General features: G+C 44.6%; 1 protein-coding gene across 8 annotated transcripts in view; it reads right to left on the reverse strand.

Moving 5' to 3' along the window:
- Nucleotides 1-27,291, reverse strand: part of DAB1 (DAB adaptor protein 1) — a 271,420-nt gene that overhangs the window by 208,658 nt on the left and 35,471 nt on the right. For all 8 annotated transcript variants that reach the window (XR_011152561.1, XM_069023524.1, XM_069023526.1 and 5 more), the window contains exon 2: nt 3,962-4,033. The gene's annotated coding sequence lies outside the window, so the exon portion shown is untranslated. The remainder of the gene's footprint in view (nt 1-3,961; nt 4,034-27,291) is intronic.

Genomic DNA, 27,291 nt, shown 5'->3' on the forward strand with positions numbered 1-27,291 from the left:
ACAGGTCTCTCCCTAATCTGGAACCTGCTCTGAGAGGATTTGTCTTCCTGCAGTGCTCTCCAGCTGCTCCCAGCTTCTGCCTCCAGCCTCTGACCTTTCAAAGGCTACCTGGGAAATCCCACATTTGGTAAGAGACTTTTTAAAGCAAACAGTTTATGTATGATTAATTCTTCCTGTAGACCTCAAAAAAAACCTCCTTCCTGATTAACAAAGGTCACTGAATCTCAAAAGTTTGTGGCAGACACTTCAAATATGTTACAGCCCTCCTCTAAAAAAATGAAGTAAAACAAAACTGGGTTTGTCTGGAGAAAATAGATGTGGCAGAAGAAAAGGTAAGAAGCTGGGTAGGTACAAACTGGAAAACTGATAGAGGAGCAGCTGTGGGTTAACCTAAAGAGCTGGAGAAGAACAAGGCAAGGACCTCATGCCACAGCAACACCCAGACACAGAGAAATAAATCTATATCCTAACAGTGAGCACTGCTGGAGCTCCTGTTGGATCCACTGTGTAGTGGGATATTCTCTGAATGCTTTCAGGTTGCACTTTCCCTTCATGGATGACCAAACACGTTGCAGAGCTCTGACATGACTTTATCTACATTACAGTGAGGGGACTGAGAGGTGGTGATGGGAAGTCCTTTTCTGAAAATAAGACAGTGGGTCAGTAGCGAATTTAGAGCCCTGGTCCTCCACCCTCCAGCACTGCTGCCACCCTCCACAGCCCCCACAGGGAACACGAGGTTTCCAAGTGCCAGTCCCATGGCAGGTGCTGTGCCTCGGGGCACGCCAGGACTTCCCAGTGGTGACAGCTGGTGACAGTGTCAAGCAAAGCTCAGCACCGAGGGCCTCCCAGCTGGGCTGGACACCAAAAAGCCATGCTGGCACAGAGACTGTCCTGTTACAGAGCAGGTGCTGCTCAGGCAGGGATGCTCCAGCCCTTGGGGGACTTTCATAGATCTCTGGGACCAGCAGGGGAGCAGGAGCCCCCTTTGCTGAGGAGACCCTATGAAAACATGAAGAGGGAATCCTCAATCATCTTCCTGCACGTTCCCATCAAACCACTCTCTGTTAGGCAGCCATGACTTTGCTAACCTGACTGATCCATAATTCATAACTAATATCCATGCTCAATAATTACAGTGTTAATATTTTGGTAATTTAGAAGTACCTTTCTCCAGCAGAGTTCAGCCTGTGCCACTGAAAAATGCACAATTTAAGTGTTTATGAACAAAACCTGCACAATTTAAGTGTTTATGAACAAAACCGTTCTCTCTCCTCTTTCTTTTCCTTCCCCGTTCATACCTCCAAAATGTTTGCAAACTGTTAGGGAAAAGAGGAATTTGAAGAGGGAATCTCATTACTTCAAGGCAGAATTAAAAAGTTATGAAATGCATAATGCCCCATTTATCACTCAAAGCTAACTCTGCAGTACAGACACACTGAAAGCCCTTCACTCTCTAATCACTAATAGGGAACACTATCAAATTCAGCCCTACACTCCATTAGAATTGCAGTAGAAAAGCACTTAGTGTAATGCCCAAAGACAGCTCACCAAATACTGCTCACTTGGCTTAAAGACAAGGCTGAAGGTGTCAATAATGTGAAAGCTACCTTAACCAGCGTGCTTTATCAATATGCCCAGAAAATGAAATAAAACACCTACAGAGAATTTCTGTAGATTAAAAAAAAAAAAATTCTAACTTGTATTCAGCCCAAGAACTGTAACTTTTTCCCAGATTTGTGCATTACCCATGGATGTCTTCTTGTCCCAGCTGCAGAGCCCATCATCTCGCAGTTGCAAACCACAGGAATCATTTCCATTCCTTCCTTCCAACCACATTAATTTCAGGCTTGCTTGTAGCAGGATTTTTTTTTTTATGTCCTCATTTCCTAATTCCTCATTTTCCCATCAGTCTCCCAAGCACCACAAATGTACAGTGTTGGCAGGGCAGCAGTGAACTTCATCCAGTCTTCTCTCTCAGTTGTGCCTTCTTTCCTTGACCTCCACCAAGGGAAGGACACACAGAGACACCAAGCCTCTGTGACCAGGTCCAGTGCTCATGTCCTCTCTTTCCATGTTATTTTCAAGCTCAAAATTCAGATTTTCTGGGGTTTTCTTATTCTCCCGAGTAAGTATCACTGACAGAGCATCACACTAAAGCACCCAGAGCTGGAGCAGAACCACCCAGCTGCAGGCAGCAGCACAGTTGTGATGGGGGGGATGTAGCAAACACCGAGTTTACACACAGAGACACTGTGAGCTGGTGACAAGTAGTACAAAGACTTATTTGATGCAAAGACAGAATGACTGCATTGCTTATGTCAAAAAAAGATCAGTGGAAGCATAACAACAGAGCATTCTGCATGCTACACACACCACGTAAAGCACAAAAAATACTCTTTATGTTTCCTGCGCTTTTCTAGCCTGGTTTCCCAGGAAAAAAAAACAAGAGCTGTGCAATTGTTCTGTCACTCATTGCTTCCCCAAATAACTTTTGAACCTGTTGGCTGATCTCAGGTTTGACAGATAGGCGGAGGTCTCAAAGGGATCACATTCCTATCAGATGCGTGAAAATAATAGAGACTCCAACTGGTGCCTTTGCTGAGCTGCCCCCTGCGCCGTGCCTGCCTCTGCTCTGAACCTCAGGGGTACCAATTAGCCCACGAGCTGGAGCAGCTCTGTGGAGCAGGGAACAGCTGGGGGAATGCTTGCTTACATCTTCAGACAACGCTCCCAGCAAAACCAACAGTGTGCGCGCTCCGGCCGCAGGACGCGCTGGGAGGACGGCTCCGTGCTCCCACCACAGGACACAGAGAGATGAGAGCTCAGATCCATCCTCCTCCAAGCACAGAAATGCAGAGCAGAATCCCAAAATGCCCGTGCTGGCAGCCTGAGCTGACCTTGGTGTGTTTGGTCCTTACTTTGTCCTCAAACCCCAAGTCACTGGTGGTGTCTGTGAGCTCCCATGTCCTGCTGGTCACAGAGCCCCAAGGATTGTCCTGTCCTCCCAATGCTCAGCAATAAATGGCATTTCCTTCCTCGCCCTCCCCTGCCTGCCCCTCAGAGCTGCAAACAGCAATTCAACCTCTGAGCTCCTAAAGAACACGTGCATTTTCTTGCTGGCATCACCAAAAAAATAGAGAGGTGCTGCCTGGCAAAGTGTAGGATTTCTGTTCAGTTTTAAGGGGATGTGTATGACAGGGAAGCTACAGAACTCTCATTCTAATAGCCAATGCTGCTAATTAAAACTGTTTTGGAAGATCTGCAGCCAGCATATAAATCATCCCTCTATATGCTATAAATAAGAGGCAGATACGGAATTGAATAGCTCCCATTTGTCAACGGAATGAAGAGATTTGATTGTGTCTTTTTGAATAATAAATCCAGACATACCTAGCAGGGCACAGAGAGTTGCTCCAAGTGTCTCTTTTATCAAACAACAATGATTATATTATAGGGTTTGCATTATGGGCCATCATCCATTTCTCTTGTTTACTCATTTATCGCTGACATCCTCCCTCCCAGATGAAACATTTTGTTCTGTACAGAATGTGTTCATGCAAAGATCTCAGGAACCAGGCAGGAGCAAACACAACTGAGTCTCCTGATGCAGTGTGCACCTACCAGGATGTATCACAGAGCAGAAGGGAGTTATGCAGGGAAACTGAGCTGTGGAAGCCTAAGTACACAGATTTTTCACCCTAAATACACAGGTTTTTCATCCTATCCTTTTTTCCATAGCACTTCTAAAGGACACTCAAAATGCACTGGGTATCAGACAGAGGAGAGTCACATCATTCTTATTGGCAATGGATGTCCATTTATGCAAAACAACGCAGAGAACCAAAGTTAAATTCCTGAAGATCATCTTATAGCATCACTGAACAATGGAAACTCCAAAGGCATCCACACACCAGAAGCAGATTCATCATCATAATAATAGTAATAATAATAATAATACCTCGCTCCTGTGCAGAAATCTCTTTTCAACCATGAACACTACATTCCACTCACAGCCACCATGTCTTTCTCACTGCAAAAGAAACAAACAAATGGGCACCAATTAGAAAAGGGCATTTATTAATGCTAAGTTCAGACTAGCTTCAAATCTTGCACATGCACTCATAAAACAGAAGATTTAGGATTCCCTGTCACACGGAAGGCTGCAGAAGGTTAATTGAGTTCACTGTAGAAGTATCATTACCTCTATAACACACCTAAGGAAAAAAGCACAGCAGTCAGGTTATGAAGATAGATTTATTTTAAGCCTTTAAAACTATTTGTCAAATTTTTGCCCTCTAACAGGGTGAGGATTCCTCTCGTTTTGTCCATTCCAGTGCAACTGAACAGCAACTTCCACAGCAGTTCCCTCGACTGTGGCTTTCACACCTTCCCACAAAGAGATGCCCTTGTCCCACACACTGATAGACTGAGACACAGAGAAGTCATGACCTCTGGCATCTATTCCCATTTTCCCAAAGGAAAAGCATTCTCTGGGATGGACCACGAGATTCCCTCTCCCCTCCTGAAAGAGCAGCTGCTGGCTGGGTAACAGTGAAAGCAGCTCAAGGGGCTGCAGAGAATTCCTATGGACTGTGCCTTTCTCTTTGCTTTTGCTGGGGCTTAAAGTGAGGAAAAACACGGGAGAAATCTTCCCATCTGGGATCCTTCATCCCCCCCCTTCCAAAACTGCAGCAACTGCCTATGGTCCCCTCAATATCACTGGGAAAAGCAGCATCCTTGTGGCCTGCTGCTCATCTGCTCAGGCTGGTAAAGCTCTTGATGTGTGTTTATTTTACCAACAATAACTGTAAATTGGGATGATTTTATTATTTTGGGGTTATGTTTGCCAATAAAAAGGAAAATACAGCACGGGCTGAAAGAATTTTATGGCTGGGCATTGATTTTGAAATCCCAGCCTGCCTCCCGAGGTGCTCACCTGGCTGTCTTCCCTCCCCTTGCTCCCTGGAGTTTCTGAGTCTAAATAATGTTCTAGGCATCACAAGCCAGGCCATGGCTCCCATGCCACCAGCTCTGCAAAGACTTTGCAGTCACTGTTTAGTGCCTGATGATGACACAAAAGCTGCTGCAGAGCAATTCACAACGGAGGCACACACACAGCACAAAGCAGGCGGATGGGACTCAGAGCACAAAGAGGATAAAACATCATTTTAACAAAATCCATTTGTTCAGATGACCCGAACTCGAAATTAAGGTGTTAAAAGCCAAGACAAAGAGGATTTCTGATTGGCAGCCAGTGATGTCAGCCCCGTGCCAATTACAGAGGGAATTCATGTGGCTGCCTTTAAAAAGAAATAATTCCCTCTCTGATACAGCAATAAGACATTGTAGACAGCCCATTTGCAGGGGATTACACGGCACTTCTCAGGTAGTTAAAGTCACTGAGCCTTTTGACCTTGTGCCTCCTAACACTACTGGAGGCACAGTCACCCGGGGACGAGCTGCTTATCATGTGTGTCTTATTGCTTAAACAAAACCCAGCCACCCAGCAACCTGAGCCCACCACCTCGGGCTCTTGGGCCGTGAATTATTGCACCGAAACAACACGAACATAATAAACAGCGCTATTTATTAGCTTATTCTATGATTTCAGAGATGACTACACAGACTGAGAAACTAGAGGAAGCCTGTGCCAGGCCAGAGTGAAAGCATTTCTCAGGTCACTGCCTTAAACACAGATATTTCGTGCTACCCCGATGCTTGCGCGAGTAAATCTTTGCACGTTGCAATCTTGAAGTGGCTGGAATTAATCGTCCCTCCAGATGGGATCCGAGCTCACTCATTGCCATAACGTTCAGCATGTAATGAACACCAGGCAAGGTGAAAATTGATATGAAGAGCACTTCTAAGAGCTAAAAAGTTAACACCTAAATTGGAAATCAATACATGCTGTAAGTATTGATCAGCAGAACAGAAATCCTCAGGGTTTTGCCTCTGCTGAGTGGATGCTGTTGAGGTTGAACTGAAGCTCCACTGAAACACCCTACTTCAACAGCTATTTTTAAAAAAGCACAAAGCAACCCAACCTTATGCTTTATGGAGTGATCATCTAACCCTTCCACAAGCGCACCTGTGCAGAACAACCAGGAATGTGCCAAGCCAGATGTCAGCAGTAACTTTTTCACTGTCCCTTAGTTTCTGAAGTCATGCTATTGTCCTCAAGACAAACAGAAGAAATCAGAGCTGAGGAGCACCACCTTTGAGGAGGATGGATGGCCTTTGGTACAGGCACGGGAAGGGCACATCTGTGCCTGGTGATGGAGCATGGGGCAAGGATTTTGAGCCTGCTGAGCACATGGAAGCCCAGGTCTCACCTCTGCAATGCAGTTCACAGCTCTTCTTACTGTGCTTGCACAAAGGTAACTGCTGCTTTGGGAGGGGGGATCTCTGCACAGTGCCCTGCTCTGGTGGGGACACAGCTCCTTGGGTCAGTAGTAGGTGAAGAGCAGCTGCAGAATGTGTCATCCCATGCTGTGTATCTGCTCAAAGCAAGCTTTTCAGACACGCGGATGAATTAAAGAGCTGTGAAAAACAAATGTCTCATTGTTTGAATCCTGCAGCCTGCAAGGAAGCAGGAATTTCTGTGCACTACATCAAAGAAACACTTGACCCTATGTGATCAATTCCTCCTCCTAATTATTACACACTGAAAGACCTGAACTTCTGAGAAGTCTCCCAGGTGAAAAGAGGTAGGAATATCTCAGGAAAGGTTAGAAAATCCGTACATTTCTATAAATATTTGTTGGTTTGCATTCCTTTACTTTGCATGATTAAATACAGCCTGCTTCTGTTCTTCCACTTTATCCTCCGGGGAAATTTATCATCAAAATTATTGTACAGCATTCATTACTCTAGCCTCATTTAAAACCTTGCCCTACTTATTATTTAGGCTGCAAAAAAAAAAATGTTGCTTTGTATAGTATTTCCTATAATAGTCTCAATCATTACATTTAAAAGATTGCTCTAAGGCAGCTTAGCCTGCATTAGAGGAAAATAAAGTGGGATGCCATAGTTAAGTGTTACAGTTCTAATTCAGCTTTTGTTTCCCCAATCACAACAATGCAATGTTTCAGTTCCTTAAAAGGCTCTCGCTGCTCATTAGCAGCATCCAGGACTTCAGTCCCTGGATTTCAAAGGGACATCCAGTGGTTCTTCTCCAGCTTAAAAAGTGGCAGGGAAAGGCAGAAGGATGGGGAGGAATGGAAGGGAGACAGGAGGTTCCATCGATTCAGAGGTGGGGCGGTCTTTTAAATCAGTGGTGCAGGGAATGCACTCAGCTGTGACAGTCAGAGCAGCAGGGAATGCAAACAAATTATGTTTGTTTAACCCTTCCTCAAAATTTCTGTTTAGGACAGAGAGACAGACGTGGCTCTGGAAAAGAAACAAATGCAGCGTTTAAATGGAAGGAAAAAATTTGAACTTAAATCCCAGTAGTGCTACATGAAGCCTCTTAATTTGGGCTCTTTCACTAATGAGACTGCTCTGATGCAGAGTACCATTGCTGGCCCTTTAGATAACACTATATGTGTGTTTGTCTAGCCCTTCTGTGCTTCTGAAAAAGCACAGCTGGTCTTGCACTGCAGACCCTGCTGGGGAAGTGATCAGGGAGAAGGCATCTCCTCCCCATTAGCAGCTCCACCAAGATCTCCTCCATGGGCTGCAGAACCAAAGACTTTTGTTTCTGCTTTGACCACATCAAACTCAAACTGAAACATCAGGGTGGGCAAAAGCCACTCATCAGCACCGAACATTTTTTGGAGGTTATGTCATGTATTTATTGTTTAGGTTGTTCTGTCCTCCCTCACTGCCCTCCCTGGACCTGACCAACCCCAGTGGCTTTTTGCTACCCCAGACCTGGCTGCCCTTCCACCTCTCCTCCATCCCAAATCAAAGACCTGATACAGGACTTAGGAACACACAAGGAACCCCTGGTTCAACCCTCTGTGATGACGAAAATTCCCCAGTTATTCCTAATCTTCACTTCAGGTTTTGATTCCTGACTCTTCTTTTCCCTTTCACCCACCTACCTTGTCTTTCTGACTGTTTTCTACAAGGGGCCTTACAAAGCCCTTTCAGTATCGTAAATAAACGAGATAAGCCAGCTCCTCTCTCTTCCTTTCTTATTGACAAGTTCAAAGACTTCTGAGAGATTAAGAGAGAAAGACTGTAAGTGACCTGCTGGGTCATCAAGCCTAGGCTTTCCCTATCACTTCCAGCCATATCCTATACTACCTTTCTACTGGATAAGCCTGATCTTATCAGCATCTCCCAAATGTTTTCTTTTTTTTCTCCTTATCATTTGAACCAGTTTACGAGGTACAAATGAAAGGCTTAGTGGTCTGTAACTCCCTGGATCATTTTCTTCCTGGTGTCACCAGAAAGCATCTTTGTCCTTTCTATCCATGGAGCACACACGTTCCTCATCACCCATGGGAAGGGAAAAAGAGGTGAGTTTTGGTGGAAGGAAGGGAAGGGAACAGGATGGTGGAGTTGATGTTCATACAAGATGTTCTGCCAACTCTGGTACATGCAAACTGGTGGAAAAATGAAAATTCCTGTTTTATCATAGAATCACAGAATCCCAGAATGGCTTGGGTTGGAAGTGACCTCAAAAAATCTTTCAGTCCCAACCCCCCCTGCCACGGGCAGGGACACCTTCCACCAGAGAGAGTAGTCAAGGCAGGGATCAATACTTTCCTTGGCTACGATTTTATCACTAGACTTCACAGATAAATAAATATTGTTTTCTTTTTTACCACTAATTGTATGGATTTGGAGCTAATAGGGAAAAATATGCAGCATCCTGCTATTTGTCATGCACCAAACACAGCTTTCCCATAGTTCTGGTCGGCAGGGGCTCTTCCTGATCAGTTCCGATGAGTGTCCGTGCGCTGCCAATGCTGGAGGGACTGTGCTCACTAGCTGTACTGTGCTAATAGGGCAAATCACCCTCCACACCAAACCCACAGCCACCCCAACACCCAGCTCTGGGTGCCAGCAGCCGCTCAGCACACCCAGATGCACGTTGGCAATCCCCCTCTCAACAAAATCCATTTGGAGACTCCATAATGCTAAAACGCCCCTATTGCCGTAAAAGGGCCTTTCCCAGGAGGGAAGTATTTCGTGCAGCCTCTCCCCAGCAGTCATTTAAATGCATTAAAAGCTTTAGGTTTGTAGCTGGATGCAAAGAGCAGCAGACACCTCGCCCAAAGGGGACACCCTTTGGGTCAGGGCCAGGAGAGGTCAAACGTCGCCGCAGTTCTCCGGTCACGAGCGATTTCCAGGAAAGCAAAGCCCCAGTCCACTGACCCACGTGCTACACAAACACACCAGGTTACAGCACTCAGACACGAGGCAGCAGCTTTTCAGCCTCTCTGGGTCCCCAACAGCCCAAACCTCCTCTTACACACAGCAAGCATTTCAAGAGGACACGATTTCAGCTCCTGAGGCTGATGCGTGAAACACTTTGGTGCAACCAAAACGTCTCCCCAAACCAGGTCCCTGGAGCAACCTCAAGAGCACACGGGGTTGTGCAGGGCTTGAACTGGGGAGCACCCACTAATGCAGCAAAAATGAGGATTGGGGTGAAGCTGAACAGATCCTCAACACTTGGAGAGGAAGGGAAGGAAGAAATTAGGATTTTTCATTTTATTTTAGTGATGCATTGATTCTACAACTCGCCATAAAACCTTATTTTCTTCAGGAAAAAAATAAGCGTACTGTCTGTTTTCTGCAATAAATTGGCACTGCCCTCTCTTTTATCAACTAAATCTATCTATACTTGGATATTCTGAAATACAGCAAAACCCTGACATAAGCATTTAGACAAAAAAAGATTAACCAAAACACTTGCAACTTAACCTGAGTCCCATGGAGAGCCCGTCTGTTATGGCCTGACCACAACTCCCCATTCCCAACCAGCCTGCACTGCTGGGCAGGGAGGAGGTAGAGGAGTTGGGCATGAAGGAGTGGACAGGGAAGAAGTGGAATCAAGTGTATTACTTTTTGTCTTTGTTTCTCACCATCCTACTCTGTTTCAAAATGCCAGTAAATGAAAATAGTTTTCCCCAATTCCATTCTGTTTGTATACCACCATTTCCATGTGAGAGCCTTAACAACACCATCCACTTCCTGACTCCCAGATGACTTTCCACAGCAGAAAGGGAAACTACTAGCACTCAGGGGGTGGTTGGGGGATTATCAGCTGGTTGTCAGAAGATGACTCACAGAAATCACACACCTCCTCCTCCTCCATCTCAAACCAGAAGCAATGAGCTGTCAGGTTAGCAAGAGTCTCTTCCGTCCCAGACCTTCCAAAAGAAATGATTTTACACTTTTTAAGCAGAAAGGTGCGGGTCTCTGAGTTGAAGGTACATGTCTTTTTCTTAGTCCTTTTTGCAGATTTTACAGGAGGTCAACCAGTAAAACAAGGTGGTCAGACCATCAAATGCTTGCTGTGCTTGAGGTGGCTGATTTTGACTTCTGAGTAGCTGGATCTAATTCTCTGTCAGTTCACTGTCACTTTCCCCTCCCCAGCCTCCGAGCCTCTTGTCTGTTAAAAATGAAAGGTTTTGAACAGGAGCGAAGGTCATCTCTGCCTGTGCTTCTGTTCCACAGCCAGTGTTGTAGAACAAATACTGATGAGGATCATGATGATAATGAGGAAAATAATAATGAGCATTGATCTCGATGGAGATGCTCCTCCGTTCTACCCAGGCCACTGAGATGAGACTCAGGAATCCCCAGACGTAAAGGATGTGTCACACTAAACTTTAATTAACAGCAAATCACAACCCAAATGACATATTCCCCCCCTCACACTCTCAATTTTCATAACTGACTTCTCACAACAAAACTCCAGGGGACATTTGAAACTAGAGAAGAAAGCAAAAACTTCTGCCTCCACGTGCAGCTGGTTACGCCGAGGGAGTCAGGCAGCCAGGATTCCTCTCTGATTTTCTACAGCGTAAAACATGAGCAACTTCAGCCTAGTCCATGGAGAGACATCAGCAGAGACGAGAGGAGAATTAGGTCTGGTGTGCTCCAGGAGCACATTTGGCACTGTGGTATTTCCCAGCTTCCCCTGCTAGTGGTGCCCTCAGTGCCACCCAACACAGCCCGTGCTCCCAGAGCTCCATCGCGTGACACTTTTCACTTCTCCAGCACTGTCCTGCAGCACTTTCCCAACACAAACAAATTAACTTGGGTCACTCAGGAGAGCACTGTGAGGGACAGCCTTGCTGGCCAGGTCCCCTTGTTCTCAGCAAGGAGCACTGGGGTCAGCCGTGGCACCATGGCACAAGCAGCTCTACAGATGCCCGAGGTTGCTCCTAACTCCTATCAGGATCAGAAGAAATCAATGCTCAAGGGAAAGTCATGTAGCTGTAAATCATCAAAAAGTAGTGTTCAGGACCAAACTATTTACTTTTCAGATACGATTTTTGCTGGTGGTGTTTCTGTAATATAAATATTTTAATCTTGCTTTCAAGTGCCAGACTTTTCAGTTTTTTCCCAACAAATTTGAAGTATTTTTTGATTGACACACTCCTCTATAACTGCTCGTACAAGGCACCAGGCAGTCAAACATGAGTTCCCTTTCTGTCAAAGCCTAAGGGAGATCTTGTTTATGAAAAAGTGCAACATGTAGAATTCTTTGAAAGGCTTTTTTTTTTTTAGTAACTACCATAAGCCGTTGACTCATTTTACAGACTAAGTAGGAGGAAGTAAGGAATATCTCAGGCAATTCCATGCATTTATATCCATTACATATTAACTCATTTCATATTGATCATGGAAAGAATAAATGGTTCAGGTTAAATCAATCTCCAGCAGGATAAGGTCACAGGCTTGTGCTATTAACTGCAATGGGCCACTTAAGAAGGAGATAACCAGCAGAATGGTTAAAAAACCCAGGTACATCTTCCAGTGATAAGATATCCCATAAATATTCCCCATGGAAAAGCTCACGTAAAGCCACAGCTAAATTCAGAGTACAACAGGAAATAGATAACAGGAGTTTCAGAGTTCCATGCTATTTTTCAGCCATCTCTCCTCCCTGCAAGCAGCTTCTACCCAATAAAGAACAGCCCTTCCTGACACGAGGAGATTCAGCTGATGAAGCAAAGACTCACACCAGAAGGACACGAAGCTGCACAGCCCCAGCCCTCCTGCCTGGCTTCTGCATGGGCAGAATCAACATCTGCAGCACCAGGCAGACCAGCAGCAAGGAATTCCTGATCCTACCTTTGGGAGAAATAAAAAAATCAGGCTTTTTCAAAAATACCTGAGAAATAAAAGGCCAAGTTTGGATAAAATTCAAGCAATGCCAGTCTTGCAAATCGTAACTTAGGCAGCTCAGAGTGCTGTAAGAGAGGGATCTGCAACCTAATTGAAGTGAATAGCTTGAAGTGCTCTGCTATTAGGGAATCAAAGCCCTGGCATCTCTGCTGCAGTATCTGTGAAACAGCAATAACAGTGTTTGCCCACCTTACAGAGATAATAGAAGTGGTTACGTTTGTGCAGAAATGTGATCGTGTAAAGAGCACTGCGGTATAAAAGTGCTAAATATTATTATTAGGTGTATGTTTTGGTACTCCAAAAAATACAATTCATTCAAGCTCTTCTATTTCTTCGACACTTGTAACAGGCTTCCAATGTGGCTTAAAACCCCTGCTCAAAAATAAACATCAGAATAATGAGCTTTCCTTATTTAATTCACCAAATAGGCACAATAAGCTCATGTTTAAACAAAAAATGAAAAGGAAACTTGCTGCTGTGCCAGAACAGCAGCACAATCAATTTTAATTAGCATTGCTCATTGTGGGAAATGATAAGGTATCAGTCATAGTAATTGGTGGTGTTGACAATTAGTCAAAGTTATTAACATCTCAAGACCCAGGACAAAAAAAGCTTGCTGAATTTTAAATATCTGGAGAAGGCTTGCCTCGAAATCCTTAATTTTCACACAGTGTGGAAACATTGCTCAGATTTATTATTTGTTAGATTTCCATCAGAGAACAAGCACTGGGATAACACCACCAACCCGACATTGCTGGTGCTTGATCAATCCAAGTTTTCCACTGCTGGGAGTGGGGCTGCCTCCTCTCCTCCCACAGCCCTGCTGCCTCCCTGCTTCCCATCTCTTTCCCTTTGTTTTCCTTTGCCTGCTCCCAGTGCTCATCCCAGATCCTCTCCCAGACTGAATGGATCAGGAAATGCTCCCAGGCAAGGGAAATGCCTTGGAGCTGGAGCATCTCCAACGAGATGCCATCCAGGAAAAGGAGCCTTTGGGTACCCAGAGCTAAGGTGGATGCTGCCACACAAGCAGCAGCAACTCCTGCTTGCAGGCATTGCCTGGAGCGCCTCATTTAATGACCAATATGAGCAAGGCCTCAGACTTCTGAGAGGCTCAGGTGTGAGGAAAAGCTCAGGTGTAAGGCAAAGTCTTTCCCAAGACACAATACAGGGCACTCCAGGGTTTTGTCCTGGTCTCTCTTACCCCTGGGCAGCCCCACAAATGTCCTGCCTGTGTTTGCTTTCCAACTTCTGCTGACAGGGAATCTGGCAAAGGAGGTCAGTGATTACATGAACCAGGTGGGTAAACCAGGGAGCCCACGTGTGTGGTTCACACGAGAACTGACACAAGGATTTCTGATCTTTCAGTGAAGTTTGTGGGTTAATATCAGGTTATTTTTCTGGCCACCAAGACCATAAATTCTCCAAGGCCTAGCACTTGGCTGCTTGTACCTTCATGTTTTAGTGGGGAATTCCTGAGAGACCCAGTAAGTAGGTGCTGAAAGCAGCAAATGACCCACCTCAATGAGCTGCAGCATAGGGATCATTTATGGACACAGCTGATGGACATAAAGAAGGCAGAAAAACACTGTCCAAAAAGCATTTAGTTAATCTGACAAACTGCTGACCACCCACCCTAGAAGACAAAGATCACGGAAATCTCTGCCAGTTGTTTTCTGCTAGAGGAGTTTCAGTGAAAACTCAATATATTCCACCTCCCACATCCTGCTGTCCCTTCATTGTAAATAAGATGCATATACTACTGCAATAGCCATCCTTCTGGTGTAAGGAGGTGTTACAGTTTAAAATAGCAGAGGTGACATGTATTACTCATTTGTCCTTTTGCTCGCTTTAATGAGTTTATTTGTATGGAAATTAAAAGCCAGGTAAAAATACCATCTCTGTCCCTAACATATGTATCCGTTACACAACTATGGTGATTCTTCTGACCCTTCTCCTACAATTTCTATTCCCAACCTGTGGTGGGAATAGCCTTACTGCTGCAGCCTTTCAAACAACAGAGCAAAATACGAGACTGCCACAAAGGAACAAATGCTGCCGAGCTGCACCACTGGCACAACTGTCAGAGAGAACAGTCCTGAAAGAAACTCCTCCAAACCCCAACTAAGACTGAAAGCAAAGAAACTCTGATTTAAATTCCCTCTCAGGCACTGGCCCACAGCAGCAGCGGGGCTCTGCCACTGCAGCCGCCAGATAAACACCATTTTCAAGGTCAATTTCCTATGACCAGTTGCTTCATTTCTCATCATTTTCTGTCCAACTTCATAGATTACCACTTAAAATTGATTTATTCTTTCCCTTTCCAGCATTACTTTGCACTTCATTTAAAAGGGAGGTGGTGGGGGGGGTTTCTCTCTGTTCCACACAACGACGCCGTCACAAGGCGATGGGCTCAGCTGGGTTTCAATTGACTGAAACGAGTGCTCAGTAAAGCAGTGTGCTATAAAAGCCAAACCAAACCAAGAGGCACCTTCCAACCATTTCTCCCTCTCTTCCCTACTGCTAGCAATATTGTTTTTTAGAGACAGTGACTTGGCTTGCTACGTACAGAGCTTTGGTGTAAAGGTTTTCACAGCCCCTAACAGAAAACAAAAGTTATGTTGAGGTCTGGTTTGAGGTTCGTCCTGCAGGCCAGTAGCAGTGGCACTCGAGATGAGATTAAAGCTGACAGAGATGAAACTGCGCTGGCCCACATCCTTGGGCTTGCTCCAGGGCCTCTCATCTGCATTTCATCGTGATGTGAGCACATGTTCCCATCATTGGTACACTCATCTGCATCACTCCGAATGTTAATCACAGGCTAACCCAATTTCTTCAGCAAATTTATTACTTACTGTTCATTAAAGTTCATAAAACCGAATGTGAGGCTGAGAGAAGCAGAACATCCTCACCAAGGAGTCCTCAGCAATTCCGAGGTGGCGACGTCAGCCCGAGGAGCTCCTCCTTCCAAGGTGGGTGCCACAACCTTTCATTCGTTCTCCAGGGGGTGTGAGGGGAGGGGAAGGAGAGGGACAAAGAGCTGTGGCAGCCCTTCAGAAAGCTCTGAAACCGCCGTCCTTGTCGGAACTCTTGTAACAAAACAAACCCGGATTTCTTTTTGGAGTTATTTAAAGATTTTTTTTTTTTTTTTTTTTTTAATGAACAAGGAAAAAGAATCAAGGCTTCCCAGCAATGTGGGGATGTGAGGGGAAGGAAACCGAGCTAAGAGGAGGGGATCTCAGCAGAGTGCTCACGGGGAGAATCTCAGCAGCACACGCTGCAAGCGTTACAGGTTTTCCTGCCGTCAGGAATTGTGGGCTGTCCTCATGATGTCCCCAGCAGCTGGATCTGACAAGTGACACTTTATTGCACTTTGGATTTACTGGTAATGCGTGGCAGGAGCACACTTGGACAATACCCACATGCTTAAACCTAAGCATGTGCTTAAATGCTTCGCTGACCAGGGCCCAGAGAAGCTGCATTTGTGTTTCTCACATCGGAAAGGGAGGATTTAATGTATTCCAGTCAACAGCCAGAGCAAACATTACCATCTACCTCCCCAATGAACTCTGTGCATCTGAAATGATCTCAATTTCCAGTTCCTCAAAACCTCGGGAACACGCACAAATCCAAGCCTCCAACATCCCGAGTGGAAACTGCTAAAATTCTCCAAAGGACATTATGATTGAAATATTCAATCAGATGATGCTACCATCAGAATAATGAAGCCTTTGGAGGATTTGCTTCATTGAGTATAAAATAATTTTGAGAGACACTTAAAAGGAAGAAACCATGTCTGTGGGAAGAAACAGGACCGATTTTTTGCCAGGAGGAGGATTATTCTGCAAGCCAGAAAATGACACCTCTTGGTAACCCAACATCAGATCTACTCCTAGGCTAAAATTAGATGTCACAAAACATATAAATATAATTTTTGCACAGCTGTGTAAATGAAAATACATCTGTCAAGAAAAGAAAAATTACAGATGCTTATTCTTGCCTTTCCCCAAAATTTCCATAACCATAGAATGATCCAGACTGAAATTACAAATTTGCTCTCTCCTTTAATTAAATCAGTTTGCGCTTTTTTTTTTCTCAGCTGATTAAATAATAGAAAAGCACAAAGGTGAAGGTGGGTTTTGTGATTAAAGCACTGGACGAAGACCCAGGAGAGGGAATTCAATTCCTGGTCCTGTCACAGGACTTCCTCTGCGACCTTGTTCTCCATCTCTTTGCACCTCTTTTCCCCCTCTGAGAAAGATGGATAATATTAAACTCTCTCTCACAGTCTCCATCTTGTCTGTTGGATCATGAGCTCTGCAGGGACAGGACTGTCTATTAAAGCTTTTAGGGACAACACTCCTGCAACAGGGAGGGAATTGCAGAGGGATGTCCTGCTGTCCTGTCCTCCCCTTCTGACCCACAGCGGCAGCAGCAAGGCCCCAACCTCTCACTGCCATGGCCATGTGGGCCAATCCTGGCTGCAAGGAACACAAAAGAGGTGCAAGGGAACTTGCAGGGCTTCTCAGCAACTGTTGTGCCCATTTTTCCAGGAGCTAACTCCAAAGTGTGGGCCTGTGAGCTGCACACAGCAGCGCAGGGTGGAACAGCAGCTTGGCAGGGGGAGGTCTGCACCGAAGCACAAAGCAAGATGGGGCCAAATGCTTTATCCCATTCTGCTCCCCAGGTCCCACTCCCATTTCACAGAGCATGGCATCATACAGCACTGCATTTTTTGCGAGCAAGGCTGAGGTATCACCTAATGAGGGTGTAAAGTCTGACTCTAATAAGGCCAAACCAGCCTGCAGCTCTCCATGGGGACGGGGCTCTGGATGAGCCTTGCAGCTGAGTGATTGCAAACGCTGCCAAGAGAAAACAGGAATTCATCTCGGGAAAGAGACTGGATCCTAACAGAATTATTTTAGAGCACAATAACACACCAAGCTGTCTTCATCAGCACTATTACTCTTGCCTGGCTTGACTGCAAGCACATCGTGTCAAATCAACGGCAGGAAAATTAATATCTTCAAAAGGAAACAGTTCACCACATCACATACAGTCCAGCTCCCATAATGACAAGTTCCCTGATAGAGATCATCTTCAAAACCCCAGTGGTTATAAGAGACTCTATGGAATTCATCATTTTTGATGGTTGTGGTTTGTTGTTTTTTTGGGTTTTTTTTTTTTAATTGAACCAAAATACAGTTTTAAAAGACTATTCCTAGCCATGCTGCTTTAAGGGATTAACAAGCCATTATATACTAGAGCATACATACATAATGGAATCAGCAAACAGGAATCAGTAAGTAATCTTCTGCCTCCACAAAGACTAATGTGTAATTGCCAGAAGCACCGGGGGAATTTCTGCCTTTCGTTAAAGCTTCAGGAGGTGACTGTCGTCAAATCTGACAGCAATACAGAATGCAACAATCAGTTACAGACATGAAAGTTGCTGTTTCACACAATAACAAACTTCCATTACAGTTGGGAGAGAGAGCCTGAGTATTGATTTGCAGATGTGAGTGCTAACTGTTATTATTTAGTAGATTATGGGAACAGAACAGCGAGCTTCTGAACACTACGCACAAAGAGCGGCATGATATGCAAGATGAATTTTATGAAGCAAATTTTCTTCATGGAGCCTCTACACTGATACAGCCTCAGTTTAATTCCACAAACGGGGAGCCGTGATCAGACAGCTGATAGGCACCACATTTCCCTGAGCAATTGCTTTCCCATTAAGAACTTGCATCAAACCAAACCACCGTGGGGGAGAGCAGAGCTCGAAGAATAAATATCAGAGCGAAACCCAGCAATGTGGCAATGTTACAGAGCTAAAGCAAAGCCTGTGGCTTTACAGAACAAACAAGTTCACTGCACAACAGGGTGAGAGAGCAGCCAAAGTGAAGTACCACAAAAATCCTTCCTCTTGTGACCATCTGCAAGTTCAAGCCGTGGGGATCTTCAGAGTTACCTCCAGGGGTGGTGGTTCTGCAGAACTGTTCTCATCCTTAGGAATACAAAAGGCAAACAGTGGCTAGTAGGATTGTCACTATAGCTCAAGAGATTTCTTTCACATTTCTTTATTAGAAGGGCTGAAATGCCCTAACACATCCCATGGGAGATGGGAGGCCCCTCTGAGAACACTCCTGGGGAATTTGAAAGAGTGACAGTAAGAAGTGTGTCTGTCCAAATCATTGTGACAGAACTAACTCAGGATTTCTCAGAAAAAGTAAATATTCTCTGGTGTTACACTCTCTGTACTTTTATTCTTTGGAGTTTTTCACTCCAAAGGAGCCATTAGAGTTTTTAGTACTGGTACCCAACCCTGCTAAAGAGCACAGATGGCAGCAGACCCTTTCTTGAAAGCTCATACAAGGGCAGGATGCCAACAAGTCCTCCAAATCCTAAGGTTTGTACAGCCCCATTTCATTCCGAAACACACAAATTCTGCATGCAAATAGTTCCAGGTTCTTATCTGGTATGTTTGTCCACAGAAAGATACACAATGAGAAATTAATCGTTAATAGCTTTAAATCTGAGATCAGATGGTTGTGTCCAAGGCAGCAGAGAAGCCCACGTACTCATTAAACACCTCAGGTGAGAAGCTGATCCCAGCAGCAGAGTTTTGAATGGAGCTGCAGGATCATGAAGCAGGAAACGAGGTCTGTTAGTCTCTTATTTTTACCCATTGACTGTATAAGAGGCTGTAATCAATCATAACCTCTCTAGGAACAGCATCACAGTGCTGGAGTGTGGACAGTCTGTGCAGGGACTGCTTGTTCCTCGCTGCTCCAGATGAAGAGATTCTCCTTGAAAGAGCTGTGGCAGAGTTTCGTGTCCCATGGCTGAGCCCCACCAGCACAATGCCATTGCACCAGGTTTTAACCCTGTTATTCCTTTGCATTAATCCATCACAGGACAACTGCATAACTTTCCCCCTCTATTTTCTGAGCAAATCACACACAAACAGCTACTGGCCAAGCCAGAAAAACTCCGTGCAGGTGTTTTAAAGCAATAGTAAAAATAAAAGCAATTAACAGACTGTTAAAATACACATAATTCCTTTCACATTTCCATCAGGGCCAAGGAGTCAGGTGCAGGAGAGAAAGCAATGCTATGGATAACATACACACTCCCTCAAACCTCATTATGCTGCAGCACATCAGCATTCCAGCAACATCTTAGGTGGGAAGTTGTTGCAATATTGATAAATTATATTCTGTCCACATCACTGGTGTGCCAGTAATGTTTCAGAAGCCTGGAGGATCAGTGGGTGACTCTTACAATGTATATATAAAGAGAAATCTTGTTTTGTCTCCCTAGAGACAGTTTCTCTCCTAATGGAGTATGGTCAGAGGGGTTCTGCTTAATTCATGCATTTAACTCTGGATCTCCATCACTTCACAGTGGTTTTGTGCTAACTACAACGTATAGAGGCCATTAGGCAGTATGACTAAGATTGACTTTTCTTCCTTCATGGACTATACAGAAGGAATGGGAGCAAGTCAGGCTCATTAGCATATGTTTAAAGAGTTCACAGGGTTGGCAGTAGCAGAAAGTACCCAGCAACCAGCAGAGACGTTTAATTCTAAACCTTACACATCAACAATGAAAGGAGTATCTCTCCTTCTCACTGTTACATCATTAAATGAACCAGAAGGAGCTAAACCAGGACCTCTGGAGGTGCTGACAACAGAGAGTTGTCTGAGCTTGGCAGAGGATAACATGAATTTTAATTATTGCAGCACACTGTTAGAGCGCTTATTCCCTTTCAGTGGAAGGAATCAGTGCTGGAATGTGTGCCTGAAGCCCTGTGGTGCAGCCAGGCACTCGAGGAACAGGGCTGTGTGCCTCTGGAGCCCTGGGAGCATCTGAACAGCATCTCTGGAGCCTGGGGAGCAGCCCAGCAGCACCACGGCCACTGCAGCCTCTCGCCAGACACACCACGGTGATTCCTGGCCACCTAACCTGGGCTGCTGCCTGCAAACCTCACACTCCACCTGGGGCTGCACCTGGGAACCCAACAGGAGATGCAGCATCCCTCCAGAACCCTCAGCTGCCTCCTCCAGAGAAATCAAGCAGTGCTGCCTTGCAAACAGGTCATGCAAGCTGGATGAGTCAAGGCTGTTTTTCCACGGGGGAGCATCCCTGCAGTGAAGTGGCCAAAGAGACACATCACCCACTCCTCCTCTCTTCCAGTTTGCATCTGGGCTCGTTAGGGCTGATGTGAAAACACCACCGTGCTCAGCATCAGCCTTGTAGGTACTGCAGGGATGCCTCACCTGAGAGCAGACAGGCAGGACGCTCAGGTGAACACAGCAGGAGTTTCAGCTGTTTCTGCCTGTCCTGCTTACAGACCAGTGACCTGAGCCACGGAATGGCCTTCAGGTGTCACTGCCCAAGGAGAGGAGACGGAGAAGTCTCACCATGAGTAGTAAGGAGCATGTGGAGGTCAGGAAAATGTGGGGTTTGGTGTGGAAAGGGGCAGCAAAAGGCTGTGTGCCTTCCCTGCTCCCCAGCCCCTTTTCCCAGGGCTTGTGGCCCCGTTCTGAGGCTGAGAGCAGCATCCAGGCTCTCCCCTCTGGATCACCAGCCCACGGAGAGCCAGGCTCTGCAGAGACAATTTAAGGCAGGGAGATAAGTAATGCGATTTTCACCCAAACCTCCTGAATAAGAGACTTTGCTGTAACTGAGTTTCTGGGAACAGGGTTGCGCTGTGCTGCTTAACTCACAGACACTCTGCATTTTGCTGCTTGTCCCCCATCCAAAAAGAAACCCTTTTCCCTCGTGGATGTGAAGCTGCTCTCACACAGGATCAGCAGCAGGACAGGCCACACGTGCCCACGCTGCAGACAGCCTCCCTTGCTTGGAGTTCTGAGAAATGTCAGATCTCAAGGAGCATATGTTCCAAGTGCCCCTGAGCAGTCACAGAACACTACATTTACAAACAGAGAAAACCAATTTGAATCACTCAGTGCATTTGCATGCGGCGTCTGCAGGATGGTTGGGAATCAAGATTAATATGCAGACTGGAGCAGGGGGCTGTGGTGACAGGCAGGGCGAGCCAGTGAGTGGGGGCAAAGGACGCTCAGGGATGCAGGAACCCCTCACAGAACCTCCCCAGGGACAGCAGCAGTTTTTGGGTGCAAATGCCAACACAAAGGCTGATTATTGCTTTTGCAGGTTACTGCTGCTCACACTGGGGTTGGTAAAGGCCATCTGAAATGAGATCTGAATCTCATGTCCCAGTGGCTGGCAGAGATCACGCCTGGGCTCAGCAGCTCACAGGGGTGTGTTGTGCATCCTCTCAAATGCTCCCAAAACCACAGACTCTCACCTTTCAGCTTCTCCATCACCTTTCCTCACAAAGAAGTCGAGTTCAAAGGGCAGAACCAGGGAAGCAAAGCCCCCTTGCACATCAAGCTGTTCCTGCTTTTAATGAAACTGAGAATTTGGGGGGAGTGTTTTGAAGTGCAGATTGCAGCAAAAGGCCTCGGTGAGGTCCTGCTTGCCAACACCATCAGAGTGGGCTCATCCTCACTAAGAGGTGGCTACCACGCTGGGATTGAGCAGCTGGAGCTTTTGAAGCATAAGGCTCTGGTTTATCAGGTAAATAAGCTGGGGAGATGATAAGCCACTCTCTGAACACCCTTCAATAATCGCACTGATATCTGCCTTGAACTCACACTCCTTTCAGACTCCCCCGGCTTTTTAATGACAAAAAAGAGGATCTCGGTTTCAGAAATGTTCGGTGCTCTCCATTGTCAGTCTTTAGCTTTAAAAATAATTAAGTTTACTCTCCTGCCAGCCTGTTATCAGGTCAGTGCAAGATGCTAAGAGATGAGTATACCACAGTAAGAAATATTTCTATCTATTTAACCCACTAATTCAATCTCAGTAAAGAATGAAACCCATGAAGTATCTATTTATAAAGTAAATACAGCAAGTAGAAATCAAATATTGGTCCTGTTTCAGGCCATTAGCTGAGAGGATGCTGGGAAGGCAATAGCCATGGTTTTTATAGTGCTAAAAAGAAGTGGTTTGTTCCCACCAGCCTTTTTTTTTTTTTTTTTCATGCCAATAAGCATCAACCTGAAACATTGTGGGGAGAACTGGACAAGAAGCACCTCAGCTGTGATCTGAGAACACACTCCCAGGACGTGCTGTCCTCTTCACCACATCCAAAGGTGGAAGCACACAGCATTTAGGAAATTATTGCCTGCTCTCAACAGCTCATTTCAACGTTTCCTCCTGTAAATGCAGCTTTGTGGACTGGCAGCTTCCATGAAGTCATTCATTCTGCTTGGAATCTTCCAAGAATTTGCAACAAAAGCCAGGGTCTCCTAAGTTAAAGTGTTTCCACTCAGCCATCCTCCCTTAGTGGCTCTGGGGTGGTTAATTGGATTAGTTCATGGAGATTATTTTCCAGTACTGTCTAGATGTAAATATATTAGGATGTAGCACCTCTCATCCCACTGATGGGGGACTCCAGAACCCATGGGAGTTTTGGCACATGGAATGAAGGTAACATGGACACCGTGATGCTCACAAAGCACCACCAAGGCACCGATCAAAATTTTCAGGGAGGAGAATTAAAAAATTTCCAGCTTTTATCATTTAGCACTTATTTTTTAATCATTTCACCATTTTTTGAGGTAAAGCACAGCCCATTTTGTCCCCTCTTCGTCCCCTAACACACAGAGTTGAACTGACTTCAGTCTCACTCTTCCATTCTGCAAATCCAGCAGAAACTGTCTATCCTGTATTCTCCACATCCATTCATCACAAAAATGAATGCAGAAGTTTCAAGTGCCAAACTAATGCTACTGTAGAGTGCAACTAAAAATACATTTAATTCCACTAATATTTCACAAAAAAACATTTTCACAAATAGCAACCCCTTTCAAAAAAAAAAAAAAAAAAATTACACAGTAAACGTCACCAGAGTCTTAAATAAAGGGAATTGCTGTTGATCTCTGGGTATCCTAAATTCAGTAAAATACCGTGGCAAAACTGTGTTCTAATGAAGCAGTAATTTAAATGTCATTAATTTCATATTTGCCATTCCCTTTCTACTACACTGATCCCTAAATTAAGGGCATTAATGTCTCCTATGTCATTTAGGGATTTAATGATTTTGATCCAGATTGAAAGGTTTAGAAGTGTTTTATTTGGAATTTCTCATATGCTCTCCTAGGAACCATTCAACCTTTGCCAGAACCAGGACAGGAGCTAATGGCAGTTTCCAAATAAATCTGTATTTTTAAATTTGGGAAGAAACCTCAACTTTTCCATTTCAAACCAACCAGCTCCCATTTCTCCCTTTTCATGGCAGAGCTGTGCAGCTGAGGAAGCTTCTCTTGAGATGATTTCTGACCCCAAACACCTTTCAATACAGGATTCTTGCTACACTTTCTAAAACAAGGCATGAAAAATAGAGTATTTAAATATTACAAAATCCTGGCTGTACAGTTTGTGCACAATAAAAGACCTTCTCACTCTTTACAAGTCCCTGACAGGAGGCTGGAGCCCAGCAGGGGTTTGTCTCTTCTCCCAGGTAACAAGTGACAGGATGAGAGGAAACTGCCTCAACTCACACCAGGGGAGGTTTATTATTGGATATTAGGGGAAAAATATTCACTGAAAAGGTGGTCAGGCATTGGAACAGGCTGCCCAGGGAAGCAGTGGAGTCACCATCCCTGCAAGTGTTCAAAAATGTGGAAGTGGCACTTGGGGACGTGGTTTGGTGGAGAATGTGACAGCGTTGGGTTATGGTTGGACTTCTCTAAACGAAATGATTCTATGACAAATTCAATGTACCATGGTTACAGTTGCTTCCCCACATACAAGGATCCTCCCTGAACTGTCCACACAGAGAATTCAAATAGTTCAACAGGGAGCTGAATTCTTCGTGTAAGTGGTTTGTGTCTTTACTGGATAATCTCATACATGTGCTTCATTATACCAAGAACAGTAGGAAATTATTGATTTTTCTGAAGCCATTAAGTTCAATTAGCTTTTCAATTCAAATGGAAAAACGGTGAATTACCTTCATTTGATGGCAAAAACAATAAGGGGGGGGGGGGGAGTACAGATAATACCCTAATTTGTGAAGTATGTGAGCAAAGTGGTAAAGGTAAAGCAAACAAATGAATATTCGTGTAATAGCTCTAATCAGCACTGCTCAGCATTTAAAACTGGCATCATTATGCTCACTGGACTGTGCAGCTATAAGTAGTTGTGATGTTGTTTACCCACTTAATCTTGTGAATAAATTATAGCAAAATAAATAATAAACAATAGGAAAAAGGGTGGAAAATCATTTGGAACAAATTAAGCTTCTGCTTATCCTCAGCCTAAGGCACACCCAGCACGCCCCAAAAGTTGTTGAATATTGAAATGTAGAGAAGCTGGAAACAGGGGCCCAAAATTCTCCAAAGACTTGGGAGACAAACCTGGGCAGCACATAGGGAAGATCCCTGGATGTGTGAGCCCTGCCTATAAAACTGAGGGATATGCAGATCCACTAATTACAAACTGAAACGCTGATTTAAAAATCCTTTAAATCATGTGCGAGTGATCAAGGAATATACAGTAAGTCACCTGATCTAGACTGGGTTTTACTTATTAGTATTAAGTGAATATTACATTTTTGCTGCTGTTCACAAACATCACATAAAAATCCAAGCAGAGATAAGACCAAAGAAATAGTAAAATAAAACCAAGTATGTAGTTATTGAAATAACTTTTTAAAATATTTAGATCCAAATTTGTGTTTTAAAAGTTTACTGGAAAACCACAGCAAAAATTTATGATTTCGTTTCAGTTATTGCTTTGAGAAGACCACATTCGAAGATTTTAAGATGCTTTCTTCCCCCAGCAGGAATCATGGCTGGTTCTTTATCTGTTTCCTACAGCACCAGAAAGAGCTTTGCAGCAAGCTTTGGGTTGAAGATTCTCTGAGGAGCTCTTCCCTCCACCCAGCTGGATTTGCACACACTTCAAACCAAGTCCAGGGAGGAATTCCAGTGCTGTGATGAAGCTTTTGGGATTCTGACATGAGAATATACAAAGAAATAAATTACCTGCCTGCCTGATCAGGCAACACAGAGCTTTACACCCTCCATGTTCAGTCCCTCCAGAAGGTCCTGTGCACCAGGGCATGTTGGGGCTGGGATTTGGGAAGCCTCCAAGAAAGCTCTTGTGCTGCTGCCTCTCCCTGTTTCAGTGCCCAGCCATGGCCAGACTATTCATTTCTGCAGTGACTGCAATCAGTCATAATGAGGAAACAAGAAAAAAACCGTCCATCCTGACACAAACCCACCATTGGATATTATCTGGGGCTTGCTGCTGATTTAATTTCTACTGACCCAGTCGTTTGGGTTGGCTGGAGCTTCTGTGCCTGAGTAAGAGTTCACTTTGTGCCCAACAGTAATCTTAGCATTATTACTGTGTTCATCATCTTCAAGGCAGTCTAGAAACAGCTAGAAAACATTTTTAAAAACTTATTTCTCTTATTTTCACATGTCAAAGTTTGTTCTCTTTATTTTATCTTTATGGGGTGATTTTATTAAAAATAATAAATTGTCTAATCATTTCCTGATCAAGTATCATGCTAACTAACTGGGTTTTTTGCTGAATAATTCACATTTAATATTCTTTTCCTTTTCCCCCATGTGAATTCCTCCTCTCCACTTCATATCCAGCTGCAATGAACTTTACTGCTTAATCCTATAAAACCTAGATACATTCATTTTCTGGATGAGCAGTATAAACTTTGAAATTATGTATTCCCAAGGCTCTCCACCACTGGCAGCTTTCTTATGAACTGAAGGGGATGTGCTTTAGATCATCCTCCACCTTTCCTTTCTTTCCGTCCTCTGCCCTGTCCCGTTTTTGTGCCTGGATACCTCTCCAATTGTTTCCTTTTAGTTCCACAACACTTTAAATTATTTGTGAAGCTGTTTCCCTTGACCTGGCTCCATAGCACAGAAAGATCTATACAGTGAAAGATCTATCAACAGTGGTGTTTGTATGTATGTATGTATGTATATATATATATATATATATAAACAATTTATAGATAGAGAAACAGAGGGATGGAGAGTGTGTAGCTGGATCCAAACCAAGTTTTGGAGAATGGACCACCACAGAGAAATAAACCTCATTCAGCTATTCCCACACCCAGTAGTCAGCAGCTGTTCCTGACACAAGATGTCAGGAACTTGGTCTCTTGTGCCCATGGGCTCTCACATTTCTGTGGGAAAAGCTTCCCTCCAGCTGCTTTTTAAGGACACTAATGTGGAATGATGACCAGACCAAAGATACTAATGGTTTGGTCATCTTCTGACAGCTTTGTCCCTACCTGTCACAGCTGTCCATGAGCTTGGCCCAGGGTGTTTAAAAGACTGCCCTAAAGTCTGGGATAAAGGCAAAACGCTAGGCTGGTGGCTGCCTACCAAAATCCATCTGTGACTCAGTATCTTCCTGGAAAAAGCCTTTCTGTGAGCTCTCCAGGATGACTGTGCAGCCTGCATGTGCCACGGGCCATCCTTTGGGAGCTCTCTGCAGCACGAGTTAAAGCTCACCCAAGCAGAAGGCAGATGTTCTCCAAGGCAAGCATAAGGCTGTGGAATCAACTGCAAAGCTTAGGAGAAAATTCACACCCATCCACTCCAGATGGGGGATCCAAGCCTCGATTCTCCCTGCCTCGACTTCAGGACACAGCAACGGATGCATTAAAAACCAAAAAGCAACTCGCTCTGCCTCAGAAAACACTTCCACGATGACAAAAACCAACCAAACAAAAATGCTATTAAAATAAAACACCCCATTGCTCACACTTCTCTTCCTGGGGAGAGATGACAGAATAAACTCCACATGATGGATGCCAGTCCTGCTGCTTAACACGCTCCAGGACGGTGCTCTCACGTGAGAGGGATGAAAACAAACTAGGGCAGCCAGCAAGAAGCA

This window comes from Aphelocoma coerulescens, chromosome 8 (genome assembly GCF_041296385.1).
Source record: "Aphelocoma coerulescens isolate FSJ_1873_10779 chromosome 8, UR_Acoe_1.0, whole genome shotgun sequence".
Lineage (NCBI taxonomy): Eukaryota > Metazoa > Chordata > Aves > Passeriformes > Corvidae > Aphelocoma > Aphelocoma coerulescens.